Source organism: Myotis nattereri (assembly GCF_964212035.1).
Source record: "Myotis nattereri genome assembly, chromosome: 11".
Classification (NCBI taxonomy): Eukaryota; Metazoa; Chordata; class Mammalia; order Chiroptera; family Vespertilionidae; genus Myotis; species Myotis nattereri.
Window position 1 is genome coordinate 23,514,591 of NC_138086.1, and position 21,388 is coordinate 23,535,978.

Consider the following 21,388-nt stretch of genomic DNA (forward strand, 5'->3'; position numbering starts at 1 on the left):
CTGCCTGCATGATGCCCCTAACTGCTCCCCTGCCTGACTGATTGCCCCTAACTGCTCTGCCTGCCTGCTGGCCTGGTCAGCCCTAACTGCTCCCTTGCCAGCCTGGTTGCCCCTAACTGCCCTCCCCTGCCAGCCTGGTTGCCCCTAACTGCCCTCCCCTGCCAGCCTGGAAACCCCTAACTGCCCTCCCCTGCTGGCCTGATCACCCTTAACTGCCTCTACCTCGGCCCCTGCCACCGTGGCTTTGTCCGGAAGGATGTCCGGATGGGTGTCTGGAAGACATCTGGTCTAATTAGCATATTACCCTTTTATTAGTATAGATTGTCCCAGCTATGGAGAATGGATCATGGAGTGGGAGGGGCAAGAATAGGACCAGGGACCCACTTAGAGGCTGCGGGAGTAGTTAGAGATATGGCAGAGGTTATGGGGTATGCTAAGGAGTATTGGTGGGAAGTCTTTGAAGGCTTTTGACCTGTAGAATAACTTGACCAGGTGGGCCTTTTCTAACAATTGCTCACATGGCAGTGTGGAGGACGGAATGGAAGAAGGAAGGAAGGAGAGAGCAAGACCAATTTTTTGTTAAGTTATGAGGACTATATTTTATTTTATTTTATTTTATTTTATTTTATTTTATTTTAAATATATTTTATTGATTTTTTACAGAGAGGGAGAGAGATAGAGAGCCAGAAACATCGATGAGAGAGAAACATCGATCAGCTGCCTCCTGCACATCCCCCACTGGGGATGCGCACGCAACCAAGGTACATGCCCTTGACCGGAATCGAACCTGGGACCTTTCAGTCCACAGGCCGACGCTCTATCCACTGAGCCAAACCGGTTTTGGCAAGGTCCATATTTTAAAAAAGACACAAACAAACTATACTTGACCACAATGGTCAGAAATCTGGAAAATACTATATTTACATAAGAGTGCAAGGACTGAATGAGGGAAACATGGGCATCACAGACTGGCCTTGACTTGGGTGCAGACCCCCACGTGGTAGTTCTGGGAGCGGATAGCAACCTCCTAAGGGCTCAGATGCTGGGCCAAAATGCAGGACTGAGTGTGTCAGAGTTCAAGGAGGGGTCAGTCAGACCCTCCCACCCTTCCTAACTTGCTCAGGGTCAAGCAAAGACTAGCTCTGGGGAGTGGTCGGGTACCTCAGGGACATATGGGGCAGGTGGTAAGGCAGGTCGTGGGCCTTTAGACACAGCCCGAGGCAGCCTTTCTGGGCCACAGGTGGCTGCTGGCTCATAGAAATGTCCCAAGGTGGGCTCCTGGGCGTACACTCTACTGCCCCCTGGAGTCGGCTTCCTCTCAGAGGCAGTGTCTGAGGGGCGTCTGCTCTGGAAACATGGGGCTGCTCTCCTTTTCCTCTGGATAGAGCTTCTGTGGAGAAGTCCTTTGGCTGGGGCAGAGGCTCTTTCTGAAACCCTACACTCCTCTCTTAGTAGGGCCTTCTTTATCTTATTCTTACAGAAGCATCTAGAAGGCAGGGACCATGCCTTGCACTGCTTTATACCTCAGAAAACCCAGTCCCAGCTTCTTCCCCACGCTAGACATTCATTTGGCACTTTTTTTCTGCAAGATCAAGGTAGTGTGGTGGTGGGGACAGAGCCGGGCCGACCAGCTGCAGACTGTGGTCTCCCGTCTGCTCTAGGGTCTGCAGCAGGCTGAGCACAGATGTATTAACTTCCTGCAGCTGCTGTAACAAAGTACCACAAACTGGTACTTTGGGAGAAGTACTTTGGGAGAATGCAACAGAAATGCATTCTCCCATAGTTCTGGAGGCCAGACATTTAAAACCCAGGCGTGGGCAGGGTTGGTTCCTCTGGCGGCTTTGAGGAAGAATCTCGTCGCTGCCTGGCTTCCAGCTTCTGGGGTGATGGGCAGCCCTCCACACTCCCTGGGTTGTAGCTGCATCACTCCAGTCTCTGCCTCCGTTGTCACAGGGCTTTCTTCTGTGTCTCTATGACCCCGTGTTTTCATGGCCTTTTTATAAGGACACCAGTCATTGGATTTAGGCCCCCCCCCCTTCAATATAACCTCATCTTAACTTGATTATATCTGCTAATAAGGTCACATTTGTAGGTGTGGTGGTTAGGATGCAGACAGATCTTTTTCAGGAGACACAATTCAATGCACAACAGAAAGCCACTCACTATGTCACGTGGTGCCATCCTTTATGAGAAGGGGTTGTGTGCGGTAGAAGGAAACCGAATTTGGAGAGGGGAGATTGGACCCCAATCCTAAGTGCTAGGAACTGTGCTATCTTCACAAAGTCGCTTCACCTTTAAGTGCCCCAGTTTCCTTGTTTGCAAATGATTTTAGAAGCACCTTCCCATTCTAACAATCCATAATTTTAAATATGTTTTTGGTTGGGCAGTTCTTCTGCCTCAAAGAAAAGACAAAGAATGGATGATGAGAAAACCAGTAAAGCACAGGAATAGAGAAGAAGGGGAGAGAAACCAAACAAGGGAGTAGCTCAATGAGCGGGAGAAAGGAAGGAAGGAGGGACATAGGACAAGGAGAAAAATGGAAGTAAAGAAACAGCCAAAACAAAGCCAGAGAAGGGAGATTGAGGCAGCAGGTCGCCGAGCAGAAATTTGAGACTATTTGCCTGTGTGCGCATTTAACCTTGTTTGCTCTTAATCCGACTGCAAACAACATATAGCTGCATAATAAGGAGCAGCGCGTTTCCCCTGGCAGCACACAAACTTCTGCTTCATAAGCCATTATCTCCCGAAGCTATTAATTTAGAGCATATTGTGTGAGGGACTGCAGAGGCACGCAGAGGAAGGTGCTCTGTGTGTGGAGAGAGAGGCGCTTCTGTTCCTTTAAATAGAGCAGTTGGAGGGCAGAAGTGAAGGCAGGGAGAGAACTGTGTTTCAGGGGCTGTGGCATCAGCGTGTTTTCAGCTGCCTCCCTCACGGCCCACCTGTCTCCCTCACGGCCCACCTGCACCAACTATGAGGGGACCAGCCTCCCTCACCCGGCCATGTGCTCTCTCCGTCTCTTCTCCCGATGACCCTAGCACCCCTGAGCCCTGTGCCCCAAAGAGACTGCCATCAGAACCACTTCATGACCCATCTCTTCTGGCCTTTGGCTCCTATGAGGGCGGGCATCCTTGAGCTGAGCTCCCCAAAATTAATCCCTTCGTTGGTAAGAAGCTGCAGCCCTCTCTTCCTGCACCGAGAGCCCTCAATTTCCTGGGCACCAAGTTCATGCCAACTCCATTCACGTTCACCCCCAAACTGCAGCTGGTCTGCAGTCACGGTGCAGCAGGCGGAGTTGTCAGATTAGCAAAGAAAACCCAGCATGCCTGCTAACTTAGAATTTAAGATCAACCGTGGTTCTTAAAAAATGTATAAGAAAGTCCCAAATATTGCATGTGGCACATTCACGCTAAAAAAAATTATTCGTTGTGTATTGGAAATTCAGATGTAAGCAGGCCTCTTGTATTTTATCTGGCCATCCTGGCTGCAGGGGCCCGACAAGGGGGCATCCCTTGCCCTTCCTGCTTCATTCTCCTGGGGTCTTGGGGAGCTGAGTCCCTGCACTGTTCCCCACTCCCTCTGATGGTTTCACATGACATATCAGTTCTTCTTGTTCTAGGTCAGGCCCTTTTGGGCAGAAGGGGTCAGGTGAATCCACGAATAAATACGTAGCCTTGTCTGTCACCCAGATGAGCCCTGGGGAAGTGTCTTGTCTCCATAGGGACGTGCCAGCCAGTGCTCAGTTAGAGCTCCTTTCCCCCACGTGTATCCCTTCGTCGGTATTTATCGTTTGCCACTAGGACACCAGGCAGGGGGCTAGCAGTGCGACACAAAATCCATCACAATGGCAAACATTGCAGCGATCACCCGGCTGGGAATCTGCCCCGAGGAAGTAATCAGAGTGCGCACAGAGATTAATGAGCGAGGATATGTGCCATAGCGCTATTTATAACAGTGAGATATTAGAGACTCGCTGAGCGTTCAACAAAGGAGAATGGTGAATTATGGGGCGTTTTTGACGGGGAATATTACGTGACAACTAAAAATCATGCCTTTACAAAAGTGTTTGATGACACAGCAGTTTCATCATATGGAGAGTGGGGAAAAGGATGTGTGGCGGTATGTCTAGGACGAAAGTCACCAAAATGTTAGTTGTTGAAGAGTGTGGGGCCCAGCCTGCAGGACTGTGCGGTTCATTGAAGAATTTCTCCCATTTTGATGGCCAGGACTCGGGGGTTGAAAATCAGCAGGAAAGCAGTTTGGTTCACCTTGTCTTTGGGGCATGACTTGCTCACAGATTCAGAGCTGGGACAGGGTGTGGAGAGAGAAGGGGCCTGAGGGCTATGGTCTCTTCCTCACTGAGCCCTCTACTCCAAATTCTACCTTCTCCAATGTGCCTGTTAACTTCCTAACCCCCAAATTCCATCACAAGCAGCTTCTGCTCCCCTTTCTTCCATGGCCTGCCCTCACCTTCAGCAGTGATTCCCTGTCGGCAGAGGGCCCTGGAGAGCTGGGGCTCGGTGACCAACCTGTGTTTCGTGCACGTGAATACATCCAGTAGACACAAGTGTCATTTCAAAAAACAGGTAAATGCTGTTTCCATCAATGTAATTCCAAACAGATTTGTTTAAAAGCCTTGTGTATATAAGATAGTTACATGTTTTGTATGTTTTTCTAATCAGTCAACTTAAAAAATATACTGACCCAATGATGGCCAGGGAAACAGAGAAATTATTTGCCCTTCAAATTATGATTGCTGATCTTTGTCTCATGTTTCTGGAGTGAAAATATGGATTTCAGGTTTTTTTGAACTCTGAAATTTTATTTATTCTGTATGAATGAATATTTGATCTCAATATAGCATGTTTTTAAAGAGCCTTTAAAATGGGGAGACTGTCCCACTTGAATAGTTAGGAAACTATTGACATATGGGTCAAAATTAAACTCACTGTGACCTGGCTTCAACCACCTCACCTAACCTTATCACCTCCACCTACCCCCTCTTTTCAAACCATTCTTTCTTTGTATGTCTTTTTCAGCGTCTCTACCTTCCTGCTTTACTTTGTCTTTGTAGTACTTCAATCTTTTTATTTTTATTGCTTTCAGAAAGGAAGGAAGAGGGAAATGAGAGAGAATCATTGATTGGCTGCCTCCTGCACGCCCTTTACTGGGATCTAGCTTGCAACCCAGGCATGTGCCCTGACCAGGAATCGAACCATGATCTTCTGGTTCATGGGTTGATGTTCAACCACTGAGCCACACCAGCCAGGCTGCAGTACTTAAGTCTTTACTTAAAGGCCAGTGTCAAACATCACATCCTCTCTGAAGACTGCCTGGTTGCCTGAATTTGGGGTGACTTCTTGCTTTGTACCTCAATAAGGGGTAACATACATCTTTTTTTTAAAATATATTTTATTGATTTTTTTACAGAGAGGGAGAGAGATAGAGAGTTAGAAACATCGATGAGAGAGAAACATCGATCAGCCGCCTCCTGCACATCTCCTACTGGGGATGTGCCCACAACCCAGGTACATGCCCTTGACCGGAATCGAACCTAGGACCTTTCAGTCCGCAGGCCGACGCTCTATCCTCTGAGCCAAACAGGTTTCAGTGGTAACATACATCTTGTTCACCCCTTAGTGAGGCACTTGCACTAATTGGTTCATGCCTAACATGTCATAGGTTTTCATAAATATTTGTCGAATGACTGAATGAATGACGCCTCTGTGAATCTGTGGGCAAGTTGGGAGGAAGGTACCTGTTTCATGCCTTTAAAAACTTTTCCCAGCCACTTGCACATGACGGGGAATATGTTTGTTGGAAACAGTTACCCTGTGCCCTGCTCAACGGGGGTTCCAGCTCAAGGATTCTCAAACATTAGTTTGTGCATTCATTCTTTCAACAACTCTTTATTGAGTAACTACTATGGGTCAGGTACTACGCCAGGCACTAAGGATATGGTGGGAACAAGACAGACAGGTGTCTGTTCCCAGGGAACTCTCATACAAGTCAGGGAGATAGGTAATAAACTAATAAGAGAATCTCAGAATAAAACAGAGTAATGTCATCCACTCAGTCATTTGACAAATATTTATGAAGACCTATGACATGTTAGACATTGTTCTCATTGCTGGGGATACAGAGGGAGCAAAGCAAAGATGCTGCCTTCAAGGACTCGGTGGGCAGGGTGCGGTATTAGGCAGGATGTCAAGGCAGGCATCCATGAAGGAGCTGCCTGGGACCTGGATATCGAAGACAATGGTGTTTCAATAAACAATTACTTTATAAATCATGAAGAGGATGCAGCCAGGAAAAGCCTGGGAAGAGAATTGCTCAACTTAGAGGGAAAATAGGTACAAAGGCTCTGAGGCAGGGACCCAAGGCAGGCCAGTGTATGTGCTGAGGCTGGAGGCAGTGGTGAGAGGGGAGGTGGGGCTCCCGCAGGGCCCTGCAGGTGTGCTCAGGCATTTGGATTTCATCTCATTTTGTTCTATGTGCATGGGAAGGTGTTAGTTTAGGATGAATCAATGGGCCTAACTTCCTGGGCTCCCTCCTGAAGACCTGCTTGGTGAGTCTGTGTAAACCTAGGAACTTGCAGAACACTCCCCAGGTGTCTCTGAAGCAGGAGGTGTGACCAGGTCTTGGTGGCTGAGCTCAGAGACACCACCAAGGCTTTAAGACTTTAGCCCAAATGCCCGCCATTGAGAGGAGGGATCCACGTGTGAGGAGGCTTTCGGGGAACTGCAGGCACGAATTGTGGCCCTGCAGCAGCCTAGACCCCAGCTCTGCCTTGGCCCGGCACCGAGCCACCTTTCACGCTCCCAGAAAGACCTGGGGAGTCTGCACGTCCTCCCCTCTCCGTGAGACCCCCGACCTGGGCAAGAACACAAGGGCCAGGCTGGGAGCTGTTCTGAAGTCCATTTCATTTGCCTCCTCTGAGTTTTGCTTTTGCAAAATGGTTGTAAAAAAAAATAAAGGAATTGGATGAGAGCCACTCTAAGAGTCTCCTCTCTAGAAATAAACGAAAATGAACATGTGGATTATATGTATTATCTTGCTGATGATCTTATAAAGCAGGTAGGCCAGGCCCATCGCCCACACGGGGCATTAATAGTTGAGTTGTCTGGAATCCGGGGTCCCCTGCTCCACAGCTCCAGGCTCACCCAAGACATCCCGGATCAGCCTTACTCTATGTTCAGAGCACACCGAGATTCCCGAGTACGGAATCTTGTAGCTAAAGTACTCCGAAATGTTGCTTGATCTGTCGCTCTGCTGAGGGCTAGGCCTGCACCCAAGTGGATGGAGCGCTACCTTCCTGTGCAAACAAAAGAAGGCAGGGCTGGCTCTGGCCTGAGGATTGGGGACTTGCTTTGAGCTTCAAGATTGTGGTTAGGTGGGTCCTCTCTCTCTCTCTAGAGCTGGGCTTGCTCCTCTGCAAAGTGAACTGGAGATGCAATGTCATTTCCGACTTTCATGATTATTTAGTCATTAGCTTTACAGAGCTGGGGAAATTGAGGCTTAGTGTCAGGCAGAGGGTCCTCCCCATCTTGGGGAAATTTGCCTTTGGAACAGAGAACGGAATTACAATTACTCTCTGGTTCCCCATTCTTCAGAGCAGCGTAGAGAGAGAGGCTGGCATAAGCCCCCTGGCCTCTTGGTCTGCTCTTCATTTTCCACTCTGGTGTCTTTTACATGGAAGCTTTTATTATCTCTTCTTCTCATGGAGTCCTTTCTTTCCTATTCTGATGTTGCTGCAAACACAATTAGAGAGGACAAATGCTAATTTCACTGCAAACTGGAGACTAAGTATTTTTAAAAAGGGGCCTTGGAGAGAAGACATTGTGTCTTTTCATAGCGTGGGGAAGCCAGAGAAGGAGAGAGGGTGCGATTCGGGGAGCTGAGCTTGGTGAAAGAGAAGTCAACTCATGTTCCTGCCTGAAGTGACATTGCATGTGTATGGGAGGCAGGAGGATCCATTGACTGGAAAATGTGGGGATTTGCCAGGAAATAGCTCACAGCCTCAAAAGGGTTTTAACATAGGCACTGACTGTGGCCACAGATACCTAGAGAGTGTTGCCATAGCTCCATCATTATTCCCAGTCCTGCAATTTGCACGACTGGCAGAGGAGCTCATGGCAAGTTTGACCAGTGGAGGGCGCCAGAGTCCTCCATCTGCAGAGCAGCCTCCATGTGAACGCTGGTTGCCTTCCTAGCGAGGGTTTATAGGCAGGGCCATCTGCCCTCATCTGTACAGCTGTTTGAGCAAGGCTTCCTTCCAATCAGGGAGGGAAAGGGCCCTGGGCCCGCCACCAGCCTTGGGTGTTAGCCTTGGCTCTGAGACCTCAAGCAAGCCATACACCTTGGCCTTGGTTGGTTTTTTTCAATCTTCAAAATCTGATCTCAGAGGTGACTTTCAGCTCAAACGTCCGGCAGTTCTGTGACTCATAATTATGACTGAGGCTCTGGGCCGAAAGTGAGGTTCACTTGACCTGTTCTTGAAGGTTGGACATCAAGTAGGGGTGACTTGGGGAGAATTTTACTTAGAGGAACAAGGAAAGCGAATCATCTCTCCACAGCTCCCTTGTCTTGAATCATAGGTCCTCTGGATCTTTTCAGGCAAGCCAGTTAAAGGAAGCAAGATAGTTTGGACTAGCATTAGGGTAAGTCAAGCATCACAACAAATAAGCCCCAAATTCCAGGGGCCTAAACACAATGAAAGTATATATTTTTAATTCATATCGCAGTTCAACATGGTTTGCAGAAGATGAAATGGGCTCAGCTCCACAGTGTCATTTAGGGACACAAGACCCCTCTTAACTCATGATTCCATCCTTCTCTGGTCCTCAAAGTGTTCCCTTCAGCCAGTGTTCCCTTCAGCCAGCCTTAGGAGTTTACAGGCCAAGAGGGGAGTGACATATATAATCCCCGCCTTCATTTCATTCAGCAGGAGTGGTTACGTGCCCCCATCTACATGCATGGGACTGGGGAACATGGTTCATTGTTGTCCCCCAGAAAGAGGAGAACAAGGATCTCAGTGAGAATTGTCAGTGTCTGCCTGTCTCGGGGCTGCTTCTGAGAATGACATTGCAGGGCTCCTAGAATTGCCCTTTCTGTAGCTTTTGCATATTCACATGATGTCAGTGTCCCTGTCGCTGTAAGACTGTCCTCCCAGAGGGGTGCCTTGCTTTGTATACAAAAGCATGGTATAGACTAGCAGTGGTCTGGTATGTGCTCTGAAGTCAGATATATCTTGTATCTATTCTAAGCTCCACTAATTAAGCGTAAGAACTTGAATAAGAAACCTGTTTCCAGATTCTAGATGTGGCAATTGAGGGTTATAAGGACTGATTTCATAGGGTTGCAGTGAGGATTAAATGAAATAAGATATTTAAGGTGACTGGGACAGAGAAGGCACTCAATAAATAGTACCAGAATTCTCTTCTCACTCCCCTTTTGGGATTGTTCTAACACCACAAGAATTCTGATTAGGAATATTCGTCTATGGTTCAGCTCATTAATGAATTTGGGCCACTTCCAACTCCCTAAAACATTGTAAGACCCTTTCCATCCTGCTGAAATGGAGGTTGATGTTAGCTCCAACCTGGCATGCATTTAATAAGACATAAAATAAAAGCTCAAAACCATATAGAAGAAGGAGCAGAGATGATTATACTAAAAATCTAGGCTACTTATGTGACTGCAATGAAATATTAAATTTAGTTTTGAGATGTCTGGCAGCTATGGCAAAAAAGGGGAATAGATTGGGTGACAGAAATCTCATTGTCTGATTTAAGAAGGCACGCCTCGTTGTAAGGGAATATTAACTCTTTAAGGGAATAATATGATAAAAGACATTTATTTACCAGATGCTTATAGATAAGCATCACTGAGGGCATAAGGGTCCTTCCCCTTCTCTCTATGTGATTAGCTCTGAAAACTGCCTCTGGAGTTTTGAAAGCTTATCTGGGGCAGGATGAAGAGAGCTCTTGCCCCAGGATGTACTCGCAGGCTGGCACCTCCCACAAGTAGAGTAAATAGATGCCCTGCTGTTAGGTGAGAAGCGCAAAGATGACAGGGTGCTAAGTCCATAGGCTGGATTCTAAGAGCTGGGAACCGCCTGACACAGAGTCACAGGGACGGTGAATGCAGGGAGGACAGACCAAGGGTGCTGCTGCCACACTGCCCCTCCTGGCGCCTGCCCAGTAGCCCTGCTGGATGACGAACAAGATGCAGTGACCTGGCCAGGGCCCGCTCTGCACGGTTTGTCTTCTGGTGACTATACATCCTCCTGAAATGATTTTGCATTTTGTTTAGGAGCCAATTCGCCTAATTATCATGATAAAGCGACATTATATGCAGATGTCTCACTATTTTTAAAAATCCAAGTTGCTTTAATGAATGCTTGACGTGACATTTTGTGGTGGAAGGCCGAGGAGTGCTGGGATTAGGAGCTGTTGAAGTGGGAGAACCACTCACCGAAATTATTGTTTTATTTCCTTTTAATCAAGTTTGGAAGGGAGAGAATCGAGTTAAAATCTACAGGAAATGCTTCCATCCAGGATCCTTTTAAAGCTCCTGCCAATGGCAACCACGAGGAGCACATTGGAAAGCGCTTTGCAAACCTTCCCATGCACAGAGGCTCTGGGTGCACAGCACGGCGACGGTGGCTGGCCTTCACACAGCGCCCAGCGTGAACGCGCTGTGAGGGTTGATAACATTTGGCAAGATTTGGTATTTATTTTGGAATGTTCTCTGTTTACCCAGTTGCTCTGGGACCTTGAGATGACAGGAATCATTCCTCTCTTTATAGACAGGAAACGGAGTCACAGCCACCATTTGGACGGGCTGCATTAGAGCTTGGATTCTGTCCCATGATATTGGTGTGGGTTTGAGAGGTTGACTTCACAGCAAGTTTATGATTGACCACTTGACTTGGGATCTTAGACAGGGTCTCCAGGAGGACCACAGCCGGCTAGTGGTGGAAGGGGGCATGGAAATGAAGCATCCAGGACACTTCTGCAAGCCTTGCCTGCCTGCAGAATGTGGCCCAAGTGGCCACGGGGCCTCTTCTAGGTTTCACACTTCTGGCCCTTCCCTTCATTGTTCTGACCTTCTGCAGAAAGCTTTAGACACTAGGTAACTTGCCCCACACAGAGTTCAGCCCCAGGAGACAATGAGCCAGCAAAGAACTGGCAAGATTTGGCATCAGTCACTTTAGGTTTGAATCTCAGTGCAGCTGTTTTTGAAGCGTGTGACTGGATAGGTGACTCTGGGTATAGGACATAATTTGAATGGGATCTCTTCTAAGCACCCAGCTCAGTGGCTCTCTGAGAGTGGTTTCTCAAGCAACAACATCAACACCATCTGGTAATTTGTTAGGAATACCAATTCGTGGGCCCTACCCCAGACCGACTGAAGTATAAACTCTGGGGGTGGGGCCCAGCAATATGGGTTTCAAAAACCCTCCCTCCCCCAGGTGTCTCTGGCACATGTTTAAGTCTGGGAAGCATTGCTCTAACTGATAATACCACCAACCCTATGAGGGTGCTGTGGAGCTCATCAGGAATCAGGAGAAGTTTGTAGGTCGCAAGGGCTCTTCAGTGAGCGATGACGTGACCAAGGCTCATCATAGTGTCTTCTCTGAAAGTCCCTTTTAGCTTGAGAGACACACAGTTCACAACACAGAAGTGTAGGTTTAGTGATCACCTGACCATGCTTTCCTAGTGGGCACTCAAATCTGGGGAGATAGACTTGACTTTATACATTCATATTTTCTTGCTTTTTTCCTACGATTTTATTATACAGTATTTTCTTTATTTTATTTTATTGTTTAAAGTATTACAAATAGTAGTACATATGTCTCCTTTTTCCCCCATTGACCTTCCCCTCAAGTCCCTGCTCCCATCTCCCCCAGCATATGCTCTTACCCCCCCACCCCAGTGTCTTGTGTCCATTGGTTATGCTTATATGCATGCATACAAGTCCTTCAGTTGATCTCTTACCCCCGCAACACTCCCCAGCCTTCCAGCTGTAATTTGACAGCCTGTTCGATGCTTCTCTGTCTCTATATCTATCTTTTAATATTTTCTTGCTTTTTATCAACTTCCAGACCTGGGGGCAGAGTTCCATGACAGGGAGGAAGGTCAAACACCATAGGGACTGTTTGGGCATCATGTTGACCCCTACGGACCAGCAGCTCTCCTCTAAAGGTAACATTCAAGAGAGGAAGAACTTTGTCCACAGGAGGCAGAAGACTCTAGAAACCAGTCTAGGACTCTAGATTCCAGAGGTGGGTTTTGTGCTGTTTTTATCCCCTAGGTCTTCCTATTACTTTTTTCTTGTTCATTAACTCACTCCATTAGAATAGTGGACCCCCTAAAGAGGTCTTCTCCTCACTCCAAAATCATCACACACAAAGTAATACACAAGAAAAGAGTTATAAAACTTTTATAAATAGCTCACATATAAATAAAGCTTTCCACCCCAAGTGCCTTCATTTTGCTTCTTAAAATATCCCTTGAAATCAGACAGGCAGAGATTATTGTCTATATTTTACTGAAGCAGAGAGGAATGAATTGATTTAGCCCCGATCACCTGGTGGCCCCAGAGTCAGGTGCCAGGGGACAACTCTCCTTGTTTGCTGGTTGGGAGGTTGGGAGGGTCCTGGTTCCCAGAGGCTGCAGTGGACACGGGGAAACAAATGATGTTTGTTCAGCAAGCAAAGGAACAGAGCCAGGTGATCTACCGCCTCGTGTAGGGGAGTCCCCTGCCTCGTCTCTGTGGAGCTCCTAAGGAGATAAGATTCAGCAAACACAGGCCTGGGAGGTCTGTAATGGAAGGAGACACTAACGAGCTGCTTGGCATGCACGTGGAGCAGGTCTGAGGTCCCATCTGAGGGAGCCCCAAGGAGTGATGGGACAGGTGAGCTCCTTGGGGGAAAGGGAGTGGGCATCTCTCTTCAAATCTGGTAACCGGATGTGGCAGATGAGCCCCAGGTATTACTGCTTTGAAATGGCAGGTAGGTTCTGATCACTTCATCTTGATGTTTGGGATTGTTCTCTAAAATCTTTACCCTTCACTAATGTTATCTTAATCCTGATCACCCAGCGGAGTGGGGATGGGGGGTGGGGGGAGATGAGTAGTGAGTGTGAAGCCCAACCAGGGAAACTGAGGCTCAGAGAGGCTGGTGATATGACAGTGAGCCCGTGGTCTGGACTCAGCCACCATGCACTGTCCTTTGTCCTGAACCAGCAGCTCATTTGTGTGTGTGTGTGTGTGTGTGTGTGTGTGTGTGTGTGTGTGTGTGTGTCTTAAACAATAAACATTTATTTCTCATAGTTCTGATAATTTTTGGACCTTGGGAAGTCCAAGGTCCAGGTGCCAGCTGATTCCTGGTGAGAGCTCTTTTCCTGAGTTGCAGACAGCCACCTTCTTTTGTGTCTTCCTATGGCTGAGAGAGCATCTTTGGATTTTCTTCTGTGTCAGGGAGACAATGCTGAATAGGGGCTTCCCAGGTCAAGGGTCCTTGTGCTTCATACTTCCTGTCCCTATTCCACTGGGCATGGAAATCAGCCTGAACTTGGCCAAAGTGCCTGTGTTAGAGAAAGCTGAGCAAGAGAACCAGTCCAAGTGGGGTGGGGGTGGGGTGGAGTAGGCCTGCTTCCTCCTCTTCCTGCCAGGAATCCAGCTGTTCTCCATTTGCAGACAATTTGTGGGAGGGCTAACAGCCTCTTCCACTGGAGGCACCAGCTGGTACAGACTCTGCCCCCAGAGGAGACTTCAATCATCCTGCCCTCTGCAACCAAGGCGGGAGGCACAAGAGGAGGTATGTGCATGCGCGCACATGTGTGCATGAGTGTGTGAGGGGGCAATGGGGTCTTTATCCCGGCCCCTCCCATCTCACCAAGGAAAAGTTGGGACAGTCTCTTGGAGGAGGGAAGACTGAATAGAGGAAAATTGGCAGCCCAGGTCAGGTGATCAATGGCAAGCAGAGATTTCCCATCTCCAAAGAAAGTGCAGACCGTGCAGATCCTCCCTGCACCCCCCTCTTCCCCCAACACAGTGTCAGAGCTGGAAGGGACCTCAGAGAGCCTGCTGTCTAACTCACTTCAGAGAAGGAGGACTGGGCAGGGCCCAGGGGGAGGCAGTGACTGACAAGTGATGTCACAGAGGCTTAGGTGCAGAAGCAAGTTTTATAACATCCATGACAATGCCTAGCCACTGACCATGGCCATGAATTTCATTATAACAATTAACATGTGCAATCCTGACTGATGAGCCCAATTATTTTCAGTATTTTTTTTATCATAACAAAAATCTCATAATGATAAGTTACTGTCATTGAGTGGTTTGGGTGCCAAGTGCTTTTCACTGGTTGGCTCATTTAACACCCCGACACTTCGTTGAGGTAGATCCCATCACTCTCTCCATTTTGAGGATGAGCAGACTGAGGCTTGGCTCAAAAATGCTTGCCCCGGGTTCACAGGTTGCATCGAGGTCTGGCTGGTCTGATCAAACAGTAAGTGTAGAGGCAGGGTCTGAGCCCAATTCTGGAGCATGAGTCTTAGTCCCAGCTCTGTATGGTGCCCCCACAACCCCACATGCTAGTACATCTTGGACTGCATCATGATGGAACTGGTAAGAACCTTGTAGGACTTTCTGGGGGTATTTTCATGAATCCACAGTCCAGTGGTCCAGGTAATTTTTGTAGCACGTGTGTTTTCCAGAGCTGTGGGGAAAGGCGAGCAATGCTCCTCACCCATTGATGGGTGTTGAATCTCTAAAAAAGGAGACGGGGGGAGAAAAAGGTATCAGAAATGGATTGCCCTTTGTTGATGCTAAATGATCTTTGGAGCCAGCACCCCTAAGGCTAAGGTGAAACCTACCAGAATTATGTAGCCCTCTGAAGCCCTTGCTCTCCATAACTTGCTTTCATGCCAAGAGCAGTGAAACAATAAAGAAGCTGATGTCTTGTGTTATAAGAAGTGCTTTTGTTGCTGTTTTCCATGAATTTATGTAACTGGCTTTCATTAAGATCTAGCTGTTATCTGATGCATAAAATATCTGAAGAGCTACAATGAAGTCAAATGGCTTAAGATGCCTTGGGAGCATTGAGATGCAGCTCCCGCTGAGTCTGGAGTTCTTAGCTGTGTCGTTGCCTATTTATTTAAACCTCCATAGTTTCCCTCATCAGAGGCTGCGCGGCACCAACCCTGGCTCTCAGAGGCTCTCTGTGTGGTGCAGACGTTGGATAAGTGAGGCCTGGGTTGGTGGAGAGCACGGGGGACAGCAGTGTCCACTGGGTCCTCCCACGAAAGGGATCCGAGCCCAGGCTAGAGGGGATGGGGTGTGGTGGGATGGTGGCATGATCTGGGTCCTTGCTGATTAAGAAACCCAACCTCTGTCTGTTTGCCTGGCTCACCTGTTTCTTTGCCTCTGGCTGCGCTTGGCTGCCCCTCTGTCCTTCATCCTGTCTCTCACCCCACCCCCAGCTCCATAGCAATGGCTAGCACCTTTAGCCTTAGAGACCAACATGAGGGTGGGAGTGTCTTCACAACACCTGGTGAGGGTTAGTGCTACCAAAGGCTGGTGGCCTTGAAGGGAAAATGGCCTCTGAGACTTTGGCCAACAACATGGGAGTTTGTGTCTAAGCAACTTGGGTGCAAATCTACTTAGGGATGTGAACTTGGACAAGTTATTTAACTTCTGTGAGCTTAGGTTTGCTTACATTTAAAATGAGCAAGATTGGTGGGAAGGTGAAAGGAGGCAGTGGGTGCTTTTAGTGAGGGCCTGGCACATGGTAGGTTCTCAATCAATGAGAAGTATGAGTATTGTCATTATTACTACTACTACCTTCAACAGTGGGAATTTTGCTTCAGTTTCATAAAGGAACATCAATCTCTTCCTTCTTTCTACTCTTCCCACCTTCCCAATTAAATAAATATTCATTGAGAGGCTAGTTTCCAAAGAAGCAGTTCTAGGCCATTTGACTTTTAGGATTTTTGTCCTCCAAGAGCCACCAGCCACCCTGCCTGCACTTCCAGTGCCCTTACCTCTGGCAGATCTCTGGCTGCCCCCTGACTGTTCTCACTGCTGCCCAGGGTCAGCATCCCCTGCCTTTGAGTCCCTCTGGCTGAGGCTGGGCCTGGCTTCCCTGGGGAGGAGTGCGACAGTGTGGCTGGGATGAGTCTGCCACGTTATTTCTCTCTGGGCTCCTCTTGATCAGAATGAAGCTGTCATTGCTCCGTGGCCGGAATGGTCCCCAGAAAAAACCGTGAATAACCTTCCCTCGAGCGGCAGCATTTGGGCTTAATTGTGTTTTGTTAATCAGGAAAACAATTAATTTGCCTGCTGCCTCTTTGGTGGTTTTTTTTCTTTCCTTTTTTAATATAGGAGATGCTGCTAAGATGATCCATGTGATGTCTCTAGATTCAATTTCTCTCTCTCCCTAAGGCAAGGAACGACTCCTCTGTCTCCATGACATCCGGAGACAGCAGGGCGAGGCACTGTGCTTGCCAAAGAAGGCTGGTTTCTAAAACTTACACGTCTGCTTCCCGGCAAGAAGAGGGCTAGCTCCCCAGCCTCTCACACATCCGGGAGGGGAAGTAGAGATCCAGAAGGCTCCGGTTTTGGCCCCTCTCCTGTCCTCCTCCCCCATGTGACAAATGGCAAAAATGCTTGGAAGCCACAGGGTAGCACTTGTCTGGGGGATGGGAGAGGAGGATGGTGCTGTGTTGCTTGGATAGATTCTTTCACTCCCAGGTGTTAATGACTGATTAAGGGCAAAGCTCCAGGCCACGCAGTAGAATGTATTCCCTACCAGTGGTCAGCAAACTCATTAGTCAACAGAGCCAAATATCAACAGTACAACGATTGAAATTTCTTTTGAGAGCCAAATTTTTTAAACTTAAACTATATAGATAGGTACATTGTTATTAACTTAATTAGGGTACTCCTAAGGCTTAGGAAGAGCCACACTCAAGGGGCCAAAGAGCCACATGTGGCTCGTGAGCCGCAGTTTGCCGACCACGCGCCTAAACCAAGAGAATGGCTCCAAGGGCAGAACATTTGGAGAGTGGTTAGCCGTCCCTTCAGATTCTTTTTTTTTTTTTTTATCTTCACCCAAGGATATTTTTCCATTGGTTGTTTTAGAAAGAGTGGAGAGGAGGGAGGAGGGAAAGAGACAGAGAGAGAGGTACCCTTGAGGCTTCAGTGCATGCGCTGACACTCTAACCACTGAACAACTGGCCAGGGCTCAAATTCTCTTTATAGCAGTGCAGTAGTCGTTGAATATCACAGTGTATTGTCTGCCAGGGCGGCAACTCATCTTCCTCTTGTTCACTGATGTGTCCACCCCACCAGCTTAGAATAATCTGACACGTGGTAGGCACTCAAATATGGGTTGAAGGAAGGTTCTGGGGTCAAATTCAATGCAGAGAACAATAAACCCCTTGTTAGACAGGCCATTCAGCCTGCATTTGAGCAACTGGACACACCAATCATGTCTTACTAAGCAGCTGGCCATGACATGAGAAGAAGATTTCCCCTGCCCAGGAGCTGGTGACGAAGGTCTGCAACAGGAAGCGAGGAAGAGGGGAGAGAACCGACATGCTAGGCCTTTCATGACAGATACTCTCCCATTTTCTCCTTAAGTAATCGTGGGAGGTGTGTTCCTGTTCCACAGTTGGAGGAACTGAGGCTTGGAGAGGTAAGTAACTTCCCAGATCACACAGCTAGTTGGTGGATGAGCACAGTTCCCACGAGTCCCTCTGACTTCAAAGCTCATGCTCTTTGCCCAACCTCCGGTTCTTCTCATCGCGGGGCCGCTCGGGTAGCCTGAGTGCAGGTCATCTGTGGGCTGGGCCTGCAGGGCTGGAAGGGGCTGGACTCAGTTTCTCCCCTCAAGTCCACACTCCTTGACTTTGACTCCTGGTCTCCTCATTCACTAGCTATGGACCTTGGACAATTTGCACAGCCGCTCTGTGCCTCAGTTTCCTCATCTGCAATGAAGATGACAACAGAACCAATTTCATAGGGTTGCAGCTGGGTGCAGCCCTTATAGCTGTGCCTGGTCCACAGCACAGTAGGTGTGAGTTAAAGCTATTATTAGGACACGCTCTGTATCTTTATATGTCTGTGTCATTTGAGGATCATCTGTGTGGTATATGGCTCTTAACCTATTTAGAAAAGCCTGGTCTCCAGGGACCCTCTACATAAAATCAACTTTATAACCAGGTTCTACCGAAATGCTGATTATTAAACACTGGGAAAGCACACCTTCATCTAGATGGCTGTTTATCACTGTTGTACAGGCAGGTAGGGTATTATTACCCTGAGCTGAAAACCCATGTTTAGCAACGAGTTTGTGCTGGAGGGAAGTAAGCCCTGTATGCTGTGGTTAAGCTCCTCTGGAGGGGCTTTGGAGAGGGGATGAGTGAACGCATTGGACACGGCCGATTACCTAGGGCCCCGGGGATTTGCTTGTGAGGGGTTGCCTGGCTCCCTGCTGACCCCCGCCCCTTCCAGGGAATAGTGAGGAAACAGAAGTCCAGTGGAGATGCCGCGAAGGATTGGACATGGTCAGTGTAAAAGCAGGACCTAGAGCCGTCACTCAGACAAGTGTCTGCTTTGGTGCAGAATCAAGGAGGAGACCTGTATTCCTTTTCCCGGGCTGCCATAACCACAGGATGCAGACCGGGTGGCTTTAATTATCTCACAGTTCTGGAGGCTGAGGGTCCATGGTCAAGGTGTCAGCAGGGTTGGTTTTTCCTGAGGCCTCTCTCCTTGGCTTGCAGATGGCCGGCTTATCGCTGTGTCCTCAAATGGTCTTTCCTCTGTGCATACACATCCCTCGGTCTCTTTGTGCACCTCTTCTTATAAGGACACCCATCAGATTGGATTAGGTCCAACACTAATGGCTTCATTTTAGCTTAATCACCTCTTTAAAGGTCCTATCTCCAAATATGGTCATATTCTTAGGTACTGGGGATTAGGACTTCAACATGGGAATCTGAGGGGGGCATAATTCATTCCATAACAAGGCCTTTATGGGATTTAATGTTGGATTAATCCTAGATGTTTGGGAGGACCTATGGCTAATTCCCTTCATCTTTGGATGAACTTTACTAATAAATCAGAACCATATATTTTGGATCATAATTCATCTTTACAGCATCCCTATCTCACAGATGATAGAATTGAGGCTCCCAGGAGGTGACGTATGGTCTCAGTGCTCATTGGGTCAGTAGCAGAGCCGCCTGTGGCCACTGGGCTCTCCCACCCAGGCCTCCACCCTTCCCATTGGACCAGTGGTTCTTCAGGCCATTGGGAAATGTCTGGAGAAATTTGGTCGTTACAACTGGGTGGTGGGTGCTCCGGAATCTAGTGAGCCAAATATCTTAACAATGCACAGGACAGCCCCCCCAACAAAGACTTACCTGCACCCTAATGTCAGTAATACCAAGGTTGAGAAACCCTGTCACGATGGAACTTCTGGTCACCCAAGGACAACTGTGCAGGGCAAAGTGCTGAGCTGGAGTCCTGTCATGCCTGAGCAACCTCCCTGTCCTGTCCCAGAAATACTGCCCTGGGGCAAGTCTGTCCAAACTCCGGTGACAGTGAGATCACCAGGGCCCCGTGGAGGCTGTCACCTCTCCAGCCCCTCTCCTGCAGATTCTGGCTGACTTTTTGCTTTTTTTTTTTTTTTTTTTAAAACAAACATATATTTTTAAAGAATTTACTGTTTGAATATGTGTCTCCTGTGATTTTATCATCAGGGAAGTCTGGGAACGGCCTTACACAGCTTCCGCTTGCACACACTGGTCTTGGGTGGGGCTGGTCTTTCCTGAGCCCTGAGCCTGGTTTGGAAAGAGCCTCCCTGTCTTTGGTTTGCCTGGAGTACGTGCCTCATGCTCACTGTCTGCCCAATACCCAGCCTTTCTTCCTGGAACAATCTCCCCAAATCACATAGATGACCTGAGCTAAGTACAAATGAGAAACTGATCGCTGTATTTGCACTCCCATGACCATAGGCCTGCCCACACACGACTATGCTGGGACCTCGCTCTCCCTTGACTCAGTGTGAAGGAGAAAAGTCTGACTGGGATCCCAGCCCAGGCCTTTGAAAAACTAGAAGGATCTTATTACAGTGAAGTTTCAACTTGTGAGATGGTCCAGAGTAGAGACCCCACTCCCCCCGCCCCCCCCAAAAAACACACAAAAAACACAGAGGGCAAGCAGGGTTTCAGTTCACATACACCCCAAAGTGTGTACGCACTGGTGTTTAAACATTACCTTCATCCCTTTCACAGCATCCAAACCCTGCAGGACCGATGTGGGAAATGATAGGAGTTGGGCTCTCTCTTCTGCCAGCCTGCTGAGTATGTCTCCCCAGCCGTGGGGCCATGCTTCCTGCTTGCTGAGCTGATGTATATGTACAGGCATTTCTCTCCCTCCGCATCTCTGGGTTTGTGTAGCCCACGGATGCTGGAACTTCCAGCAGGAACAGGGCACTTAGTGGAGAGAGACTCCTGAGATTTCCCCCAAGAAGCTGCCTTCCCTGGGTGTCTCCCTCTCCGGGAGGGGTCACTGGGAGAGGAGAGCACATTATTCCCCTGTTATTTGGTACAATCTGGTACTGGCTATGGGAGGCCTTCGCGTTTCCTGCTCTGTCCCAGGGGGTAGCCACAGGCCACATGTGGCACTTGGAATTGAAAATTTAATTCCTTAAAATTCAACAATTAAAAAATTCAATTCTTTAGTCACACTAGCAACCTATAGCCACATGTGGCTGGTGACTATGTACTGAACAGCTCAGACGTGGAACATTTCCATTGCACAGAAATTCTATGGGACGTGCAGTGTTATTCCAACACACAGATGTTTCTTGAAAGCTGTAGGACCAGAGGTATGCGAGCCGGATCTTCCCACTCTTAAATGATGATCTCAGAGACTGGGAATGGCCAGGCATGTTAAGTTAGGGAGGGCAGGAAGCCCACCACCCTCAGAGGCCTCACGGGTACTATAGGAACCATGCAGGGAGCCATGGGGACTCAGTTCAGTGGAACCAAAATAGGGACTGTGGCTCCCTGAAGTCTCCCAGCATCGTTAGCTCCAGGACAAGAGGCCCTTAGGGGCTGGGGAGTCATGGTGGGTTAGTCATGGCGTGGCCCAACTTATGCAGAAAACAGCAATCCACCTGTCCTCACCTCCCTGCACTTTCTCCAGAGGGAAGTCCTTTGACTGCAGAGAGGGCCCTACAGGGCTCATGGAGCAGGGTCCCTTTTACACTGTCCTCCTCTCGGCTGTGTGTTGACAACATGGCCGCTGATGGTGCTGGTCTCTTAGCGCGGGCGCCTGCTTGCCAAGCCCTCTCCCTCTGTCTGCTCCACAG